This window comes from Protopterus annectens, chromosome 7.part1 (genome assembly GCF_019279795.1).
Source record: "Protopterus annectens isolate FY-2018-M chromosome 7.part1, PAN1.0, whole genome shotgun sequence".
Lineage (NCBI taxonomy): Eukaryota > Metazoa > Chordata > Ceratodontiformes > Protopteridae > Protopterus > Protopterus annectens.
The window spans coordinates 12,892,661-12,908,655 of NC_056740.1; positions in this window are offsets into that span (position 1 = coordinate 12,892,661).

Consider the following 15,995-nt stretch of genomic DNA (forward strand, 5'->3'; position numbering starts at 1 on the left):
ATGGCCATTATTTCTTTAACTTTTCTAACAGACCTCAAAGGTGTACAAAGAAGATTACTATAGTTTATGTAGGAACAGTGTACTGTCTAGGAGTAACAAAGTAAAATACATTACTGTAATCATTTTTTTTCACTTTCCTCACAATCGTACATCATGCATGTATAAAGGTAATTGCCTTTGACAATTTGGATTGAGGAGTGAGGAGCCATGCTATGTATCTGTATGACAGCAGTCACTTGAAATACATGACTGTGGTAATTTGAACCTCTGCCTTCATCCCACTCTAACACCAGCCAGATGCACAGGTATTTTTTGTGGGGGTTAGGGAGTCAGGCAGTTCCCAGATAGGACCTGTGTATCCAGACAACTGGCTTATTAGTTTATTGTGAGCTCCTATTTTGTCGTATTTGAACGTTAAGCCTTAAGCACAACTTATGTCTTCCTTTAAAGAAAAAAAAAAACGGAATTTTTTGCTTACTCGTGCTTTTTGTTTAGGTCACTATTGAATTAAAAGGCTGGGAAAATGCTCTAAAATGCATCCTAGAACATCTATAACCCTATGGTTTTTGGGCCCTGGCTTATTTGAGTTATTTCCTAAATGGTTATTGCTGTGCTTACTTGGTCAGGAAAGGTATGCTGAAAGGATGAAAGAAAACTAAATCTGAACAGCAACGCAATTTATTTTCTTAATCATACTTTCTGTATAAGCCATCATTGGATGAAAAGGTTATAAATGTTAAAATGTACTTTAATGCATCTGTGGCTTTGGTGACTACTTCAAAGAAGTCTATCAGGTTTAGGAGACATGATCTGCCTTTTACAAATCCAAACTGTGAGTTCCATGATGATACGTTCCATGGCCTTGCAGACGAGGCTCGTCAGGCTAATGGGGCGGTAGTTCCCGGGGTCTGTTGTGGCCCCCCCCCCTTTATGGAGTGGGATAACTGTCACGATGCGCCATTCAATGGGCACAAAGCCTGAGGTGAGGCTATGATTGAACATGGTACTTAGGTGGGGTGCCAGTTCATTCTGTAGTTCATGTAGAAGGCAGCCTGGGATGTTGTCAGGTCCAATGGATGCTGTGTTCTTGGCTTTGGAGAGTGAAGTTTTTACCTGTGCAGCCATGATTACAGGAACTTTGCATTCTTCCGGTATAAAGATGGGCCCTTTAGGGGGCGAGAGGGGGGTAAAGTTAGCACTGAACCTATCTGCCAGGATGTTGGCAATATCAGTTGGTTCTGTATATTTAGTGTCATTGTGCTGTAACTCAGAGCAGATCTGAGCGTTGCCATTGAGATTTTTGACATAGCTATAGAATGCTTTATGGTTGTCTTTAGAATCAGTGGCAATTTTGTTTTCATAACTAGCTTTGGAAGATTTTATGAGGGATCTCAGCTTCTTACTGAGGCTGACCAGGGAGTTCCTCCAATTGTGGGATTTTACTCTTTTTTGCAACAGTTTCTTTCTTCTGTTGTAGAGTTTGTTTATGGCAGAAGACCACCAGATTGGCTTCCTTTTTTTGGAGGATAGCATCTTGGTTCTGTTAGGGATAACATGATCCATGCACTCGTGTAAGTGCTTATAAAGTGCATTTGTGTAGGATTCAGCAGTCGTACCTCTCTTGTCCATCTGCATGGGTGTCATGAAGTTTGCCACTTCTGTCTTAAGAAGCGTGAAGTTGGCTTTGGAGAAATTTTTTACGGTTGTTTTCCTAATGGGGGGTGGGAGTGGGATGTGGATGTCTAGGGTGATTAGCTTGTAGTCAGATCTGACCAATGAGGAGCTGACCTCTGGTGTGGAACACCGGTCACCCATATTGGTGAGGACCAGGTCTAGAATATTGCTGCCTCTGGTGGGGGTGTGGATAAGTTGATCCAAAGCGTTGGAATTGATGATTTCCAGAAAACGTTGAGCAAAAGAGTTGGTACATGAGTAGTTTTCCCAGTTAATGGTAGGGTAGTTGAAATCACCCATTATTAGAGTGTTGGGTTGTACCTTAATATTTTCCAGTGTATCAAGAAAAGAGGAGTGGTAATCCTGGGGCATGGTGGGGGGTCTGTAGCAAGCTACAATCTGGATTGCGGTTTTGCCCAGAGTTAGTTGAACTTGGATAATCTCGGATGCATTATGCTGAGCAACTAGCTTGGAGGTGTGGATATCCTTAATGAATATGGACACACCTCCACCTTTAGTGTTTCGGTCCGGGTTTGGTGGCCGAAAGGTGTGGTATGAATTATAGCCTGGTAATGCAGGGGTGCTCTCTGGAGCTTTGAACCAAGTCTCTGTCACTGCACAGATGTCAATGTTCTCCATTTTAAGGAGTGCCTCGAGTGAGTGCATTTTGAGGTTTAGACTTCTAGCATTGAGTAGCATTACCCTCAGATTTTGCTTGCTTGCACCTGTTACGGTGGTGAATTTGTCATTTGAACCTTGCCTAAAAAAGACACTATAGGGGTGGCAAGAGCCTTTGCCAGTATCCAGAATCCCAAGGGCAACAGGTGCAGGTCATCTCTGGCAAAGCAGCATGGTCTGTCGATCATGTCATCCCAGGCAGACAGATACTGGATTCCCTTAGAATGACACTAGAAGCTTAGCCAATTGTTAAAGTCAATCATTTTGTCCTTGTACTCTGGTGTCATTCTGGGTGATGGCAGGATGCTACTCAGGGCTAGGGTCATACCGGCCTGGGCTACAAGATCAGAGAGCTCCTCCATGTCTCTTTTCATGTAGTCCAGGGAGGTACATCTCAGGTCATTCACACCAACATGGACAATGACAGAGTCATATTTGTACTTGTTGTGGAGTGACCTGAGTGCATGCGTTATGTGACAGATCCTGGCACTTGACAGGCAGCTGACAGCAACTTTTTCCTTGTTTAGCCTGGTGAGTGGAACATCAGTGTGCCTGACTATAGAGTCACCTATGACTAGAGTGTTGGTTCATAGGTTCATAGGTTGGTACTAGGCTGTCAGCCCTAGGGCCTATACAAGCCTAGCCATAACAATTCCCTGGCTATTTCTTCCCACATTATTTACTTTCCTGGACCCCTGTCTAGCAAGGTGACTGACGTGTTCCCTGGGGTGAATTTCCTTTCTCCCATCCAATCGTCAAGGTTCCTCTTGAAGAGGTCCAAAGAGGCACTCTGCTTGACATGTATGGGCAATCTATTCCAGAGTCTGGGGAGTCTCTGGGTCAGGAACCTATCCCTCCAGCATGTTTTGTTTATTGTGATGACAAGGTTTAGATCCCTGGAGCGTGTAGCTCTGAGGGATTGGGATTTCTTTAAGTGTAGCATGTCCAACAGCTCTGGGTTTGACATGGCCTTGTATGTTAAGCAGAGATCGCCTCTGAGTAGACGATATGCGACAGAGTATAGCTGGAGTTTTTTAAGGCAGTCAGCGTAGGGCATCTGCTTTAGGCCTGTGATTCTTTTAGTGAGGTATTTCTGAGGCCTTTCCAGTTGTTGCAGATGTCTTGAGAGGTACATACCAAATGGGGCATTGTATTCTATAATGGGTCTTATGAGGGATGAGTACAGTGGGACAATGACCTCCTTTTTTCTGGATGAAAAGCCCTTTGTGATGAGGTGTGCCACATAGAAGGATTTCCTGACTGTTGTGGCGATGTGGTTATCGAAGGTGAGACCACTGTCCACCTGTGTCCCTAAGTCTCTTATCACACTTTCTGTGTTTAGTGTACTGCCACCTATATGGTAATTCATGGATACATGTTTTTCCCAAAGGGGATAACAATACATTTCTTGGCATTGAGCTTGAGCCCATGGCTCTGGCACTAAGCATCTGTTTCTGTAAGGCCTTTTTGTAGAGTATCCACATCATTTGGGGATTCAATAATGGCTCCCAGTTTGTAGTCATCTGCAAACTTTGTTAGCCAGAGTCCCTTAGTGTTGACCTGTATTTCAGAGAAGTAGATGCCAAACAAGAGCGGCCCCAGGACTGAACCCTGAGGTACTCCACTTGTCACTTGTCTGGAGCTGGATTTGGAGTTGGCTACTTTTATAGTGTGGGTTCTATCAGTGAGCCATTTAGCAACCCATTGGGTGACATAGGGATTAATGCCCAACTTAGTAAGTTTATCTATGATTCCAGAGTGGGGATGGTGTCAAAGGCCTTGGCAAGGTACGTTGGGTACGTTATGCCTTATGGGCTGTAGTTGAGTGGCACACTGAGTATGTGGGCTATGTGTCATTAGGGTTGTGTTGGGGGGGGTGGAGGTTGCTTGCATTTCTGCTTTGGAGGTCTCTGTTGTTTGGGAAGATTAGTACTGAGAGCCTCCGTGAATGTAGGTGTGTGTTTTGTGGTTCTGTGTGTGTGTTTTGGTGGTGTAGGTTTTGAGGGACTATATGATGAGTGTGGTGCGGTGCAAGTGTTTACCTTCTCCTCTTGACTGTCTAGGCCAGTCTTTGGTAAAGAGAGCTTTGCTTCCAGTTTGGCTATATAAGTGCATCTCTTACAGGTCATAGTGTTGCGTGGTAGGAGGAGAGGGTTGTCTGTGTACATGAGGCAATTGCTGCATTGTCCCAAGATGCCCAGATTCATCAGGTAGACAGGAGAAAACACCGGGAGCTGACCTTTAGACATGCCTGAATAGGTGCTTATTTATTAAGTACTAAAAACTGTTTTCCTCTAGACAAGTGAGGAAAGTTGAGTGCTGTAGTAATTTGTAACTTATTTAGTGCTTACAATGAGTTCTGAACAAGTGTTGAGATCAAAGAAACAGATGAGTGCTAAAACTAAAAAGCTGGCTAGTTGCAAGGGAAATTTTGAAAAACAGACTTTATGGTGCCAGGAATAGTTTAACCCCAGTTAAGTGTGGGGGGGGGGCTTAGGAGCTCACAAACAGTCCTGGACACAGCAAATCCATATCTGACCTGCCACAGGAAAGGGGGGAAGCAAGCTTAGAATTTTTTTTCCAGTAAAGTGGAAATGGAGAAAGCTGGAACAGAAGTTAATTCAACGTTAAGAATCTGAGTGGGTTGGCCTTCACAAATGTTCTCTATTAGATTGAGTGAACTAATGAAACTAGACTGGGAGGAGTGTCACAGATGAAATGTACAGTATGGGTGGGAAACTGCAAAGCCACCAAGTATAAGAAAACACAACACTAGGGTGGGTGGGAAAAAAATTACAGTTCCTAGCTGTAGCCACTAAATGAAAGTTTTAAACAGATCAAGGAGCAGACTCAAGAATGCTTTCAACAGACAAAAATGCACAGAAAAGTTCGGATAGAGCACTCACAAACAGAAAATGCATTAGCTTGACAAGCCTTATCTGCAAAGCCATGGAGAGGATCATAATGGACCTCATAAATAAAGACATTGGGAATTTGCAGACTTTGGATCGTTTGGCTTTGTCAAAGGCAGATCATGCCTTTATCATTGAAAAACAAAGTTTGCAGATGACTGCAACATCTGACACAGATATCCTTCAGAAGGGTCTCACAAAATAGGGAGGCAATCCTGAGCACAGAAGAAGTTATATCAGGGACCTGGACCCAGGTTGATAGTAGTCTGTCATCACACACCCATGTAGCTAAAGTAGTTAGGAAGACCTTCTACATTGCCCACCTTATCATGAAGGATTCTCATCTAGATCAACTCATCAGACCAATGATTGAGTACAATGCCCCATTTGGAATGTATCTGACAAACCCAGATTTGATGAATATGCTTCAAAAAAAAAAATATCAGATCCATCCAGAGCCAGGGGGGGATAAGAACTAAAACTACGGCATGCTATTAATAGGGCGTGGGGGGGGAGAGATTCATCACCCAAAGACTCCCCTGCTGCTGTGGAATCCCCGTACATACATGTGAGCAGAGCACCTGGCCTTGTTCAAGAGAAATCTTGACCAATGGATGGGAATTACCTCAGTGTCACTGCTCGACAGAGGCACAGCAAAATAATGGGTATAGTTCCCCATACTAAAGGCAGATAGCCTAGTATGAACCTATGAACCTATGAACCTATGAAAATACAACTCTCTGTGTCTGATGGACACAGCATTTGTGTTTACTGTTTAGGAGCAATCCATCTTCAGGAGACTTGCACATTCTGCCATTCCTTTGGTGCCCCTGTTTTGCGGAGAGGAAAAATAAACTGATTGTCAAAGGACTCTTGAAATTGACCTTTGAGGAAACTCTGCAGTGTGCTTCTTTGTCTTCGTCCAGTAAGTCCTCTTCTTTTCATAAGGACAAACCAACTAAAAGGCTGTCTCCTGTCTCTTTGGCTCAGTCTGAGCCTCCTGAAAAATTGACAAAACTTTCACAGGCATTGACCTCCTCGGCTCCACAGCCTTCGGAATTGATGTAGATAATTATTATCGATAAACCTAGTCCTTTGGCTTCAAGATCTTTGGAACGAAAAGAAACTGTGACTCAATGCTGGTCCATTGAACTTACACCAGTCTCTCCTACTTTGAGATCTCCCATCTTGGAGAGATCTTGTTCATCAACCTTATCCTCCAGGTCTTCTAGGAGCCTGTCTGATGATGACATGGAGAGGGTAGTGCGCAGACTATTGAAGTCGCCAGAGCTGGCAAAATTGTTCTCAGCTCCGGCCCAACAGGTTTTGGAGCCGTCTAAGACTATTACATCCACTATTGTTCCTCCTCCAAGCTAAACTGGATCTTTGGAGCCAGAGTGCCAAGTACCACTTGCTGTCGACCCTTTGGTTCCGGGACCCCTTTGAGAGATTCCAGAACCGATCTCTGCTCCGACACTCTTGGTGCCATCCGGGGTGTCTGTGAGCTGAAGTTCTCCAGTCGGCCCGGGGAGGGGGGATGCTCGAACCTGAGCTTCTTCAGTTCTGAGTCTACCCTTGGTGCTTCGCCTCAGTTGAGCTCGGCTCCTACATCAGCTTTGGAGCTGGTCTCCCTGGAGCCAGAGGTTTCCTTGGAACCAGGGGTGTCCTTGGAGCTGGAGGGTTCTGCTTTCGAGCTGATGAGGAGTGTGCTGTCCCCTCCTACACAAGGATACTAGTATTCACCCCCCCAAAGCACTGGCTACTGTCTCGGCACCACCCCATCCACTGGACATCAGAGATTCAGAGCCTCAGGAACCCCCGTTGGGTGAACCCGACTCTTCTGAGACCTCCCCAGAATACCCTTCTGAGGAGCCCCCTTGGAAGACAACATGCAAGAGGAAGCATATAGACTCCCCTGATGAATCTAATCTCTCAGACACTGACCTCGAGGAGTCAGAAGGGTCCCCACGGTTATCCTTTGAAGATATTTCCTTTACAGATATCCTTGAGATCCTAAAACAGAGAGGCAGCTGGAACACCATCACCCCTTCTGATGAGGAGTTGGTGTACCAGAAAGATTTTCGATCCCAACCTTTAGCCTCCTGGGTGTCTCTGCCTTTTGATGAGCTAATGGAGTTAGTCAATCAAAAGGCATGGGAGTCACCTGGCACTATGGAACCAGTCCCTCGGAGGCCAAACAAGTTTTTGTCAGCCCCCACTGGGAAAGAATTTCTTACCAAAGGTGTGTCTGTAGATGCTATGGTGATGGCAGCAGCAACCAAGAAGGAACTTTCTGAGATATCCTCATCTGTCCATCCTCCAAACAAAGATTCTTGAACAATGGACAGATACAGGAAGCTTATCTTTTAGTCAGCTACTTTTACACTCAGATCACTGAAGTATCTTACACACTTTACAAGGCTACAAAGAGATATCCTGAAGGAGCTAGGAGATACTCTACAAGGTTCTTTGACTGCAGGGGTGCCAGAGAAGGTCACCTCCCAGTTATCCACCATAATTCCATTGTCAACTCATTCATGAGACTGATATCATACACAGCAGATGGAGCGAGTAGGGCAGCAGGTTCAGGAGTTTCCCTGAGGAGACACTCCTGGATGCACTTGTGTAATTTTACAGAACCTTTCATGTCTACCTTTACCAAGGCCCCTTTTGATGGTTCCTCACCTTTTGGACCTAATGTTAAAGATACACTCACCAGATGCGAGCAGGAAGGGAAAACTTTATTTGTTGTTGGAGTACGTTTTTCTGTACCTTCAGGCCCTTACCCTAAAGGAGAGAAGAGTGGGAAAATGTGGTTCAAAAGAACCCAGGGAGCTTCGCAAGACGAATGAGGTGAATCCTTTCCCAGGGGCAGAGGGGGAGGCAACAATGGTAGACTTCATCATAGAGGCAGAGGAGGTCTGCAAAACCAGGGTGACCGTGATTCCTTTTGTGGACGTCTCTACCAGCGCTCCTGAAAGGAGGCCCATCTCCTCTACTCTGGAGGCAACCGGGGACATTTATCTTTGTACCCAGAAGCCTGGCAAAATATCACAAAAGACAAGTGGGTACAAAACATAATATCCAGAGGACATTCCATTCCCTTTTGCCATCCTCTCCCACATATCAGGACAATCCCAGATGTTCCACCCAATCTAAGGGAGCAAGCAACTATAGAAATTCTAATGTTGTTAGACAAAAGAGTCATCCAAAAAGTCTCCACAGACCAAATAGGATTCGGAACTTACTCAAGATTCATTTTAGTGCCAAAAAGAACAGGGAACTGGAAACTTATACTGGATCTCAGCAAACTGAAAGAATCTGTCAAAAAGTCCAAGCTCCAAATGGTGACACTGCAGTCAATACTTCCCTTTTCAGGGAAAGATGATTGGATGTGCTCAATAGACCTACAAGATGCGTACCACCACATAAAAATGACAGAGCACCAAGGAGTCATTTATGCTTCCAGCTGGGAGCCAGTCATTATCAGTTCCGAGCACTGCCCTTTGGTCTCACTACAGCCCCCAGAGTGTTCACCAAATGCAAGGCAGTAGTAATGGCTCACTTGAGATTTCTTGGGTTCCAAGTGTTTCTATATCTGGATGACTGGCTCTTAACTGTAAAACCAAGCATCTACTTCAACAAGCCAGGGATGCAACACTGGAAATTTGTACTCAGCTAGGCATAACAGTCAATTTGCAAAAATATGCCTTGTTGCCCTGTCAACATATTACTTTCATAGGTGCAGACATAGACACCATTTCTATGATGGCACATCTTCCACCTGGCAGAATTTCTGCCCTCAGGTAGCAAATAGTACACCTTCTTCCCAGGGACAAGGTAAAGGCAAAGGTAGTTCTGAAACTTCTAGGAACCATGGCTTCAACCATAACTCTAGTTCCTCTGGCCAGGATGCATATGAGAATCCTTCAATGGCTCCTGTTTTCCTAGTGATCACTGTAAGAACTTCCTATGTCCCATCTGATCAGAATAACAGAGTCATGCAAGAGTGATCTATGGTGGTGGACTCAGTTCAATCATATGACCATCGGAAGACCTTTTATACCACAACAACCTGTTGCTACAATGACCACAGATGCTTCCCAGATAGAGTGGGGGGGCATTATCTGGGAAGGACAGCCCAAGGCATATGGCAAGAACACAAGGCCCATTTGCACATCAATGTTCTAGAGATGAGAGCAGTGCTTCTAGCGTTGCAGGCACTCCATGACTCTGTTCCACTAGGGATGATTGCAATCCAGCCAGACAATATGTCGGTGGTATGGTACATAAACAAACAAGGAGGAACCAAATCATACCCACTTTGTTGAGAGGCTCTGAGAGTTTGGCAATGGGCAATCTCTTCTCAACACTTTCTAGTAGCAACACACATCCCAGGGAAATCCAACTTGATAGCGGACAAGCTCAGCAGGGCAATATTAATGCCTCATGAGTGGTCTCTAAACCAGATCCTAGCGGAGGAGATTTTTTGGAGATGGGACCAGCCTTGCTGCGATCTTTTTGCCACTCCCATGAATACCAAATGCAGCAACTACTTTGCCCTAATATCCCCTCCGGCGGAGACACCAAGAGACGTACTTGTTCACGATTGGCCCTCGGGACTTCTTTATGCCTTTCCCCATTTCCCCTCATACACTAAGTCATCCAGAAATCAAAATCCTTGCGAAGCAGGCTGATTCTCATTGCCCCATATTGGCCTCATTAGATTTGGTTCCCCTTCCTCTGGCCTCATCTTCAGATCCAGACCTCCTGACTCATATGTCAAGAACACTTCATCCTTCTCTCCACACCCTCAATTTGACAGCATGTCTGCTCCACTTCCAAACTTAGTCAGGCTTCAAGACTTCACTCCAGCAGTCAAACACATCTTGATATTTTCTTATAAAGATTCTACCAGAAAATTATATACTAGTAAATGGAAGAGGTTCTCCTAGTGGGCACAAACCAGAAACATTGACTGCTTTTCTGCTCCAATCTGCTCGATTTTAGAATTTCTTACAGAACTCTTCCAGCAAGGCTTGGCTGCAGAGTTCAACTGGCAGCAATTTCGAATTTCCACATTGGTGAATATTCTCCTAACCTAATATCACACATATTGTGTAAAGCATTTTTAAAAGGCACTTCTTTATTGAGACCTCCTTTGAAAGAACCGCTCTCTCCTTAGGATTTAAATTTTGTCCCGTCTCATCTAACATTGCCACCAATCAAGCCTTCCTCATCTTGTGACCTCATTACCAACAGTTATTGTGCATGCATTTTCTGGAAGGAAACATAATCCAACACATTCCTTCACTTTACTAGTTGCCATCCATTACATCAAAAATGTTCAGTAGTCAAGGGGCAATTAATAAGAGCTGCCCGGATGGTGACAAGTGATGATAAATTTGTGTTGGAATGCAATAACCTGAGGAACATGTTTAGGGTAAGATGTTATCCAGAACAACTAATCAATGAATTGATTAGAGAAGTCCAGGATAAGAGGGCCAGTGTTTTTTACAAACCAATTTTGAGCATTAATGGTACGATAGGAGGTAACAATGTGGGGGACATGAGTATGATACCAAGGACGAGAGAATACAGTACTACAGCCCTGATTACTAGATATATTGTCAACGCTCCAGCTTTATATTCCCTTATTAACAAAAATTGGTCATTAATTATGAATGACAATGTTCTCCGGCATAAATTCTGTGAAGCACCAAGAATAGTGTTCCAATGAGGGCAAAACCTGAAAAATATATTACAATACAAGGCAAAAAGTGTAAGTACATGAACAGGTATGGGTAAATGTAATATGTGTAACTTTTGCAAACACATGCAGGTTGGCCAATGCTTCACGTTGAGGGAACAGAAATTTGTGACCACACATAAGTTCAACTGTCAGAGCAGAGCAGTAGTTTACATGGCTCAGTACCAACATTGTCCGGCTTTCTATATTGGAAAAACGGACCACAAATTAAGGGAAAGAGTATATGAGCATTTATATTATATTTCCAAAATGAAAAAAGAAAGTGCCCTAGCTAGACATGTTGAAGTATGTCCAGATCATACATTCAAATTTAGGGCTATTGACTGTGTGAATTCAAATGGAAGAGGTGGTCCCAATTCATTAATGTTGGAGAAACTTGGCTTGAGGTGGCAGCTTTGTACAGATGTCTGACATTTTCCAGGACTGAATAAAATGTATTCTATCATGTGTATTTTTAAATTGAAAAATCTAGAGAGGTAGACTCATGAAAGGTGTAAGTGAGTCTATACCCTCTGATTGTAAGGTGCTGATATGTGGACAGAATGGGTCAGGATAAATTATTTTAATATTTTAATTTTCATCAAAATGAAGACATTAAAAATAAAAATATACATGAAATAAATAATGTTGATTATGAATTTTAGGCTAAATATTTTAGTAAGAGTATATTTAAGGCATTACTTGTAAAATATTGAAATAAATGTTATAGCTAATAATATGTAGATGTTATAGGGAAGGGTGTCTTTAAACAGAGGTGTGTGTTAAGTGTCACATGATTGATGACTTTTTTATTTAAACTTTGCATTTGTACATGTCTGTTATCTGAAGAAGTCTCCCTATAAGGAGAGACGAAAAGCGCTTAATAAAACAGACTTTATTTTTTACTTGTGGGTGACCAGTGGAGTGATTTCCTAGCTTTTTTATCCAGCTAATATCACACATACTGTGTAAAGCATTTTTAAAAGGCACTTCTTTATTGAGACCTCCTTTGAAAGAACCACTTTCTCCTTGGGATTTAAATTTTGTCCTGTCTCATCTAACATTGCCACCAATCGAGCCCTCGTCATCTTGTGACCTCAAATTTCTTTCTTGGAAGACTATCCTTCTAGTAGCTGTAACATCCGCAAGAAGAGTCTCAGAATTGCAGGCACTATCAATCAAACTACCATATTTGATTTTCCATAAGGATAGGGTATCGCTATGAACTAATCCGTCCTTTGTACGTAAGGTTTGTTCTCAGTCCAATCTAAATCAATCTATTAAACTTCCAGTGGTTTTTCCCAATCATAGCAACAAGGCAGAGTATAAACTCCACCAAATGGATGTGCATAGACAGCACAGGTTCTATCTGCATAGAACTAAAGATTTCAGGAAATCAGACCATTGTTCATCTCTTTCTCTGAAGCATAAAAGGGCATGCCAGTGTCTAAAACCACACTTTCAAATTGACCTCCAAATTGAATCACTTTTATATACTCATGACATGATACACTAATGTCCTCATTATCACTTGCTACCATTGTAAACAAAATACTAATACAATGAAACGTTTAAATGTACATCAGATTTTTTATCCAATGCTAATATTAATGTAATCTTGAATGTATTTTTATTACTGCATATGCTGTTTAAATTGTAACTTACTGAGGAGCTTTTCTCCCCGGGTCTCCACTGAAAATGAGCTATTAGCTCAGTCGGACTAACCCGGTCAACAAATGTAAAATAAATAAATAAATAAACACCTCCAATAATAGAAATTTGCCATTCAGAATTAGAGGTCACTCAACCACAGAATTAGCAACATCCTCTGCTTTCCAGGCCAGAATGTCAGTGGACAGTATTTGTGCTGCTGCTACATGGGAAAATACTCATGTGTTTATTACTCATTACAAAGTTGACTTGGCCTCCAGGGACAGGGCTTCCTTTTGTTCCACTGTGCTCAAAAGTGTACTCCCATGAGCCACCCAGGGAAAAGGTGCTAGGGACGCTGTCCCATCCAGTAAGAATGAAGGCAAGATAGGACAACATAACATAGAGAAGTTATGTACTCACCGTAACATTCCATGTTTGTTGTCCATCTTACCCTTCATTCTTATGACCCTCCCACCTTCCCCCATCCAAGGACTCCTAGAGGACCTGGCAGAGAGTTGTTTCCTCTTATAAATGAGCTCCTTTGACTCTTTGTTTTTCTTCGACCTGATGACATGTGATTATTTTAGTCTTTGTTATAGTTAGCAGCAAACAAGATCTGAGGAATTGCACCTCTGCATGATGGGATACCTACTCTGCCATGAGCCAAGTTAGAGACTTCGAGCTAGTGTATTCAGCCGAGTCAGAGTCGAGGATCAGCTCTGAACCCAGCCAGTAAGAATGAAGGGCGAGATGGACAACAAACATGGAATGTTATGGTGAGTACATAACTTCTTTTTTTGACATACAATATACATAAAATATAGTTACATGTTAGCAGATGGAATACAAAATATAGGTAGGTGTACATGCATGAGAGAAAAAGCTTCACAATGGCTTACATAAACATAATTTAGAAACAGAACATATATGTAGCTTGCATAGGTGTATATAGTGTTGAACATTCATTAAAAATAGACACAGGCTTATATATAGCAAAGAGAGGTATAACTTTGCATGGTAATATTGTACAGATTTTACATCAAGAAGGCAAACACTGGGATTCATTAACACTCAAGTCACATATCTCTTAGGTTTGTAGTCAACGTTACTTGGTCATTGTAAGTGGTAATGCCTAACCCAATATAAATTTTATTAAAAAGTCCCACTGTGCCAGTAAAGCAATACGACATAACCAAAGACTCCTCAACACTTTGTTTTGCACCACAGTAATGATTAACAGACAGACATTACACCATCCACCATAAAACGGTGATATGAAGTTAGTCCCAATTTTATAAAGCCCCTTTATCTCTTTGAATCAGAAAAGTGTCTTTTGCATAGAAGACTGGTCATTTGGACTCAACTAAGCTATAATGCCTTGAAACATGGAAAAGGGAATAATATCATTTTTCTCAATGCTATTGTGATACTACTGGTTTTCCAAGATGGCTGCACACAGGTCAACAGCTTAATTTCAGTTCTCCTATTGTAAAAAAAAGAAGAAACTGATAGATAAGGGCCAGTAATTCTGCCTGTTATAGTAAAATGCAGTTACTGGCTAGTAATTACATTGTCTGGATGCCAGCAAAGAAGAAACTTAGAGAACTTAAAAGAAAATCAACTTGAAAAAGTGAAGAGAAAACACTGAATGGAAAGAATCCTGAAACTGTTCAGCAAAAAGTAGTTCAAGCACCAGCTTTAGTACAAGAGATAGCTTCCAGTAGTTTAGAGGAAAAATAAGTCAAATGTGCTCAGAGCTGATTAAAATAAATTAAACATTGTTTGAGTATATCAAGTCGAATAACATAAGGCTGGAAAAATGGAAAAAAAGCTTTAAACAGCTATTCAGTTGAACTGATAAAACTGCAAAAACGAGAGGTCAAAATGAAAAAAAGGCTCTCTGAGTATGAGACTGATCAAGAGGAGCTATTTCAAAAATGGTATAGTTAGAGGACAGAAAGCACAGAGAAAGCCCAAGAATTTGATGTTGTCATTTTCATTCACTTCACAATGAGGGTCTATATTACAAAGTCAAAAGGTAAAAGGAGTGAACGCTCTTTTATCGAACACTAAAACCCGAAAGCACTAAATATCGAACACACGGAACAGAGATTTTTTTTTTCCCCCCAGGGAAAAAAATCACTGGACCATTTTGGGACTTTGCAATTTCTGCCACTGTGGTGTGATCTTGGAGTTGGTATAGTTAAGTAGGGGATGTGTGGGGGGCACAGCCCCCCACTTTATTTTGTGTTTGGATTTGATTTTTTTTTTTTTGCAGAGCAGTGATTTTTTTCCCAGGGAAAAAAATCACTGTTCCGTGTATTTGATATTTAGTGCTTTCAGGTTTTAGTATTCGATAAAAGAGCATTCACTCTTTTTACCTTTCAATTTTGTAATATAGACCCCTATATGATTGGGTCTGGATCTGACTCTTGGATCCAACCCAGCTGCCTTTTACAGGTCATGGAAGACTGAATCCTCTCAAATTTGTCTCCTACCCATAATACATTAGTCTCCTACCATACCTTAGATCTCGCTTTTCTGCCTTTGCATATGGAGGTCACTCCACAACAAGTACAAATATGACTCTGTCATTGTCCATGTTGGTGTGAATGACCTGAGACATACCTCCTTGGACTACATGAAAAGGGACATGGAGGAGCTGTCCGATCGTGTAGCCCAGGCAGGTGTGACCCTAGCCCTGAGTAGCATCCTGCCATCACCCAGAATGATACCACAGTACAAGGACAAAATGATTGACTTCAACAATTGGCTAAGCTTCTGGTGTCATTCTAAGGGGATCCAGTATCTGTCTGCCTGGGATGACATGATCGACAAACCACGATGCTTTAACACAAATGATGAGCGGACTTATGAAACTAAACTCCTTTATTGGTAAGCGCTTTAGTTGGCATACAATACGCCAACTTCTTCGGACCATAAAGATACATACAACCATAATAAAACCCAGAATGCTTCTTATACCTTTGCTCTTCCAATCAATCAATCAATCAATTAATTAAGTAAAAATCACTCAATTAGTCCAAATTAAAGGCACACATAACTATTTTTCTGCTAAACCCAAAAGTTTGTCTTATGTTGTATTAAAAAGATTGGTTAGTATTAATCATTTTATACCATTCTATTACAGTATTAAATATTAAAATTTTTTTACTATCCTTAAAAAGCACAATATTAGCTTTAAAATAATAAAATAATGTCTATTGAAAAGCAATATGTGTGTTCATTCAGTGCAGCCTATTATGTTTATCTAGCCAAAGCTTTTATTTTAAGCAAACATTTAATAGACAAATACTCATTTAGTCCAG